Genomic DNA, 6,442 nt, shown 5'->3' on the forward strand with positions numbered 1-6,442 from the left:
GATTTCTTCCTACCGCTGAAAACATGCCTGTAAGAAACACTAAAGTGTCTGTAAGGGGCTGGCATTCCACCCGGGCTGCATTTTCATGTCATCACTCCAGAAAAAGTTGGTTTTGAAGATGAATAAGGAAAAAGATGTAATCAATATTGTTTATTATTTATTTTTCTTACTCAAATATATAATATATTTAGAAAACAACTATTTTGCTGCATTAACTAAAGAATGAAGTTTGCTTGGGAAGTTTTTTTTTTTTCAGCATACGCACAAGTTTTTGGTTATGATTAAACACATTTCAGTTGTCAACCACAGTTATTTGTCATTGTCCCACATTAAGCGGAGACCACAGAACACTCTTTTGATGATCTGCGGTGAAACCTTGCCTTCAGTTAATGCTTGTTTTATGACAAAGAGAGAAGTGATTAATTACATTGCATGCTTTCTTTTATGCTGTGTCATATTGATGAACCAGGGTCGTTCATGCACATGAAGGTACATTTTTCAGCACATAGACTATCTACAGTCGAATGACATCATATTTCCTCCATAATGATCTGTTTAATCGTCACTGCAGGCACACACACAAATACTGACTTCCTCTCCCTTTCAAGTGGGGCGGCACAGGGAACAGCCATGGAGCACAGTTTAGCACATGTGGCCAAATCCAATAGAAGAAAGATGTGTCGACTGGCACGTTCACATCAGCGTTGGTACTCTACACGAATCGAAAAAATTTGCTGTTAATAAAAAATACAAAAATCACAAAACGTACTACAGGCTACTTGGTTACTGTATGAAAATACAAGACAAATACAGTCACATGTAAACAAAAATAATGCTATTAACAATTCTTGTGGATTATATGAATTAATATTACTTACAGATTATTATTATTATTATAATTCCTTTATTACTTTAGTAAACCTAACTGGATAATGATGAAGTAAAAGAGTACATAACCCAAACCACATGTTAGCTGTACAAATTTGAGACCTGATTAATGCTGTAACAGATTGATCTCCTGTAAAGTACAACTATTATAAGTAGTATAAGTAGTCAAAAAATTGGAGGTCCTGGGGGAGTGATAATGACCTCAAGGGGCCAAGCACTGACAGAAAGTCTTTGGCAAGAGAAACTGGAAACAGTTGGAAGCTTTGTCCAAAATTTCGTATTTCAGCCAGATCAATGATCATGATTATAATAGAAAGTTTTGTTGGTATTGGCTGAGAGCACAAAACAGAAAACAAATAATATTCTCTGAATGACAGTTGATGCACAAAACTGTAAGAATACTTTTGTACTTCTACTGTAACACATACATTTACTTATATATATATTGGGTATTAAAGTCCCACTTTTATACCCAATTACCCATCTCAACATCAGTCTCATTATCCACAGTGACTCCATTTGCTCTACACTTCTTATCAGCTCATATAAAGAACAATGGTCTCCTTTCAGTTTCCAACCCCCACAAACCTCTACCTCCAAGCCAGGAATTCTGATTTCCGACCGCAGTGTCTGGGAGTGTGCCTGGGAGCTGACATTTGGACAACATGGAGATGCGTTTAGGGTGATTGGATTCTTTCATTGTTCTCTAAGGAAAATGCTCAATAAGGGAGCCACAGTCCCTACTGGCCCTCGACCTCTCTGAGCCAGTAAGTCCCTCATCTCCACAACATTCTTGAGAAGGTTTCAAATGTTTGTATTTCTGCTGCAGACATTTTGCCAATTTTCCTCAATTAGGCACACAAAGGTTTCATTGAGCAGATATAGAGATCCTTGGGCATGCTAGCCTCATGCTTTAAAGTACAGAGCTGTGATGAGGAAATAATGTAGTGATTTGTTATTAATGGATGTATTATTTGAAACAAGATATATCCAGGCAAAAAGTGGTGTACTGGTAGAGGGGGTCAGTTAAATAATAAGTAGATTTTTTTTAACTAACTGTGTTTAAAAAACAAATACTATATGTTCTGCAAGTGCTGCAATGAGGCAATATAATACATTTCTGATACGATTGAATCTTAATAAGAGCTTGCTCCAGCAGTTTGTCAGCAAAACAGATAAACTTAAAATAAATGTTAGCATTTGTATTATTTAACACAAAACATGCAGTGCTAATGCTGAAATCTTGTTTAAACCAATTCATACAATCATGTGCATGTTAACTGTGAGAAAATCTTTAATCTTTCAGCTTTGCAGTTGTTCATCAGGGCATCAGTGATGTGAGCAACTTTGGTCTGCCAAGAAATGTACTAATATTGGAACATGCATCATCACAAAGCCTTAGCGATTCACGTTTTCAATCTGGAAGTAATTGCAACAAGCTGATGTGGGCTTTAAGCCTTCAGCTGTGGAGGCAGATGAGAGTGTTGACAAGACTTTAAGATGTGAGTCCATGTTTGAACCAAGACTGAACTATAGCCATTCCCTGAGGAAGTACTATTAAGGTAAATGAGGTTCCATAAGTAATGAAGAACTCTTTCCTGTGCACTGCTGCATTGCAAACCGGCAATATTCGAAAAGCATTATAGAAAATTAAATCACTTACACAAAGCTCTTACTGGATATTAATCAGCTGATTCATGAGTCAGAAGTTTGAAACTTCAAATCTTTGGGAAAGTCTTGATATTTACATAATCTGCATGAATAGTGTCCATATACATATAAAGCACTAAATGAAAACTAAATGTTTCAATATGCTCCTCAGACAGCGATAAAAATGATCCCTTTCTGCTTCACTTTCGTTGCTCTCTAAATTCACAATCGTCCCATTGTACATAGATCTGGCAGACTAAGTGCACAGCCTCTTACTCCTGATTGTATTCTGACACTGAGTGGGCACAAGACTGTGTATAAGATTGTATGTGTGTGTGTGTGTGTGTGTGTGTGTGTGTGTGTGTGTGTGTGTGTGTGTGTGAGTGTGTGTGAGTGTGCATGAGTGTGTAGGTGTGTGTGTGTGTGTGTGTGTGTGTGTGTGTGTGAGTGTGCGTGAGTGTGTGTGAGTGTGTAGGTGTGTGTCCATCCATGTACGTGCATACTGTATGTGTTCAATGCTGTTTATGAACAAAAGCTTTCAGAGGAAAGGAAGCAGAGTTCTGTTAATCGCCTGTGGTCTGCCTCTTAAAAAATGATTCAATCTGGGATCGTTTTTGGGATTAATAGTTGGAAACCAAGTACATGATTCATAAACACTCACCAGGAAAGACTTGGACACCAAGCTCCAGTCAAATATTGAAGAAAAAAATCACACCACGTTTTACAATTAATTATTTTTTCCTATTTTTTTAACTACATGGTGGAATTGATGGTTTGATTATTTGTTTTTTAAATGAAGATGTCGACATCATAACAGGGTCATAGTAAACATTTTAATAATAGAAAAAATGGTTTCTTGCTGTATGCACATCCTTTTCTAAAAGACCAAAAGCCCACGGTATACTGTTACATAGAATAATTAGAGGGATAAACTAAATGTGTTGAGGGTTCTAGATGGAACCTTTATTAATTCAAGAGGATTTAGCTACACGGACTGCTCTGTCCTCTGTCTGTGCTTTTTCTCACACTCTAAAAGAAACTAGCAGGGGCATTGGTACAGAGTTGCTTTTGTCTCAGAAATGCAGCACACCTCTGGCATTGTGTCATCTCAACATCTCATCAAATGAATTCCATGCTGCTACGATCATCTGTCCAGCCAGTTCACATTATTGTTTTCTTACACCATAATAGCTCATCCTCCAGAAGGAGAGTACCTTTTCTACTGATGTCACCGCTCTCACTTTCCTTGGGGTCTTTAATCTCATTTCTGACAAGCTCCAGTCCTCCTGCCTTGTCTCTTTTTTGCACTTTTATGCCTGACATTCAGCAGCACTACAACTTACACGAGAAATACCCTCACCTTGTTTTCAGACCTTCGCTGCTGTAAACATCAATGTTGACCAACTCCACCTTCCAGATCGCCTCTCCATATCCTTCACACTCTCTGCACTCTCTGTCACCAATTGTTCAAATGTATTCCTCACTTCTAACAATCTCCTTTCAATCTTTTAATCCTTCCTATATTTTAGCATCCTAACAACCCTTCCACACTCTATCTGTTTTCTCTATATTTTGTGAATTAGCCACTATCATTACTTCATCCATTCCTCTGCTATCAGTCTTACTCTGTTATTTATCTTGTAAACATAGGAAAGTCTTTGTACCCTGATTCCAACTATTCCTAATCTTTACTTTATAGTGTATAGCTATGAATGAGTTTTCAATTATATTTAGACTACCGGCGTCTACAAGAATGAATTCCCTTTTGTTCTGATTTCTTTAAGGGTTTTATCTACATGTTACCCCAGTAAAGTTTTGCTTCACATGGCTGCATATGGCATGCTTATTAAAGATTTAAATCAAAATCTATATCCAGATTACTAAACTACTTACTGGTAAGAACTTTTTTTTCTAAAGATCTTGGTTGTGGTATAAACAATAATTTAAACTTTAAGTTCCTAACAAATAGCTGTTACTGAGACTTTATTTGGAAAAATTGTCATCCGTTGTCACCCCCCTTGACCTTTCAGCAGCTCTCCTGCACATCCTCATGTCTTGAAAATGTAGCAAATATGGTGGTGGTTTGCTTTTTATTTGAAGGGACAGTCCTACTAGATGACATTAATGGGATCCACACCTGTTTAATGCACTTTCCCCTAGACGAAAAGGATCAGGGCTGGGTCTTCTCTCTGGGTCCTCTCTCTATACCTTGCTCTTTAAGTGAGTTTTCATTCTACAAGTATTATAAAGTACATTTAAGAGTTACAGCTAAAATTGCTGCTTTATCCTGTGCATATACCACAGAGAAAATCTCCTTTTCAATCTTTTTTCAAAATTTTACACTTCACAATTTTGGTTAAAATAGACATTATATTGAAAAAAAAAGATAGAATATTAGCTTGAAAATAAAATGAATATGATACAGCTGCTTGGGTTTTCTGTCTCAAATTAGCACAGACCTTTCACCAGAAATCAGTTTCTCATTAGTTTGGCCAAATTCTTCACTTCATTAACCATGGAGAATGCAAAATAGGATTGAACCCATTGTAAATGATTGCTGATGACACAACAAGGCTTAGTGGCTTTCCTGTCTCCATTAGGCCCTCTCTCTCTCTCTCTCTCTCTCTCTCTCTCTCTCTCTCTCTCTCTCTCTCACACACACACACACACACACACACACACACACACACACACACACATCTTTTACTTACATCTTTAAGCATTTTGAACAGAAGTTTCCATTCAGTTGCTCTTCCACTCTATCCTTCTTTCTCTGAGTGAACTGTACCTACACGCACATGGACACAACACATGACATTCTTAAAATTAATGAACTTTAATTCCGAACTTTCTGCACAATATAAAAGTAAATAAAAAACTTACTTTTTATTTTAACATTTCTTTAAGATGCACACACATGCTCATATACAACTCAATCAGCTGCAGTGAGTATCCACATCTCCGGTTTCAAAAGTTCATGTCTGGTAGCATCAAGTCAGGTCACAGTCCAGACCAAAATCAGCAAAGATTTCTGGAAAAGATTTACACTAAATAAACATCAGATGTTCATACCTCTTTTGCTTCCTCACAGCCTTGTAATGATGACTGGATTCGCAAAGATTTGCTATCAACAAGAGACAGAATTCCGAGAAAAAAGGGAAAAAAAACAGTTATTCGCTGTAAGTTCAGACATGTTTCTGGACAGACACTGAGGAGGTGTCACTAATCTGAACTAGTGGAGAGGAGCAGCCAAAGGCTTTTCCTTGATTGTGTTTTCATTGACTCTCACCACAGTTCTGGGAACATGCTAGACTAATTAATGCTTCACCTCCGATTTTTCTCATACAAAGGCAAAGGTGAAGATTCTTTTATCATCTGCCTAATGGTCATTCAAATCAACACAAACACAGTAACACTTTATATTAAGGTCCCTTTAAATGGTGTTATTTAACACAACTGCCAATAGAGACAAACCAATTAGTTCAACACTGATACACAACAAGCAACATACACAAATTAACTCTTTTATTAATCAATTTTTTAATTAATTCGAAAGTAAACCACTGTTTTCAAGATGAAAACTACAATGAACAATGCTACCTGGCACCTTATTTAAAATTTGGAGCTACAAATCAATATTTAGCACATAATGTGAGGTAATTGGTGATTTTTTGAGTGTAACTTATTTGTATTTAGTTTACATTCAAATAAACAACAATAGGAAAATGGATTAATTACATAGTGTAAATGGTTCATGTTCATTAAAGTAATAAAATTGTAAAGTGTTACCCATAACATCCATATCACATTATGTACGAAATGACATTTTACTGATCACTGAGCATTTGTCATTGTAGTTTTCAACTTACACATTAATTATATAAACAATGGCTTACATATTTGC

This window comes from Silurus meridionalis, chromosome 6, assembly GCF_014805685.1.
Source record: "Silurus meridionalis isolate SWU-2019-XX chromosome 6, ASM1480568v1, whole genome shotgun sequence".
NCBI classification, from domain to species: Eukaryota; Metazoa; Chordata; class Actinopteri; order Siluriformes; family Siluridae; genus Silurus; species Silurus meridionalis.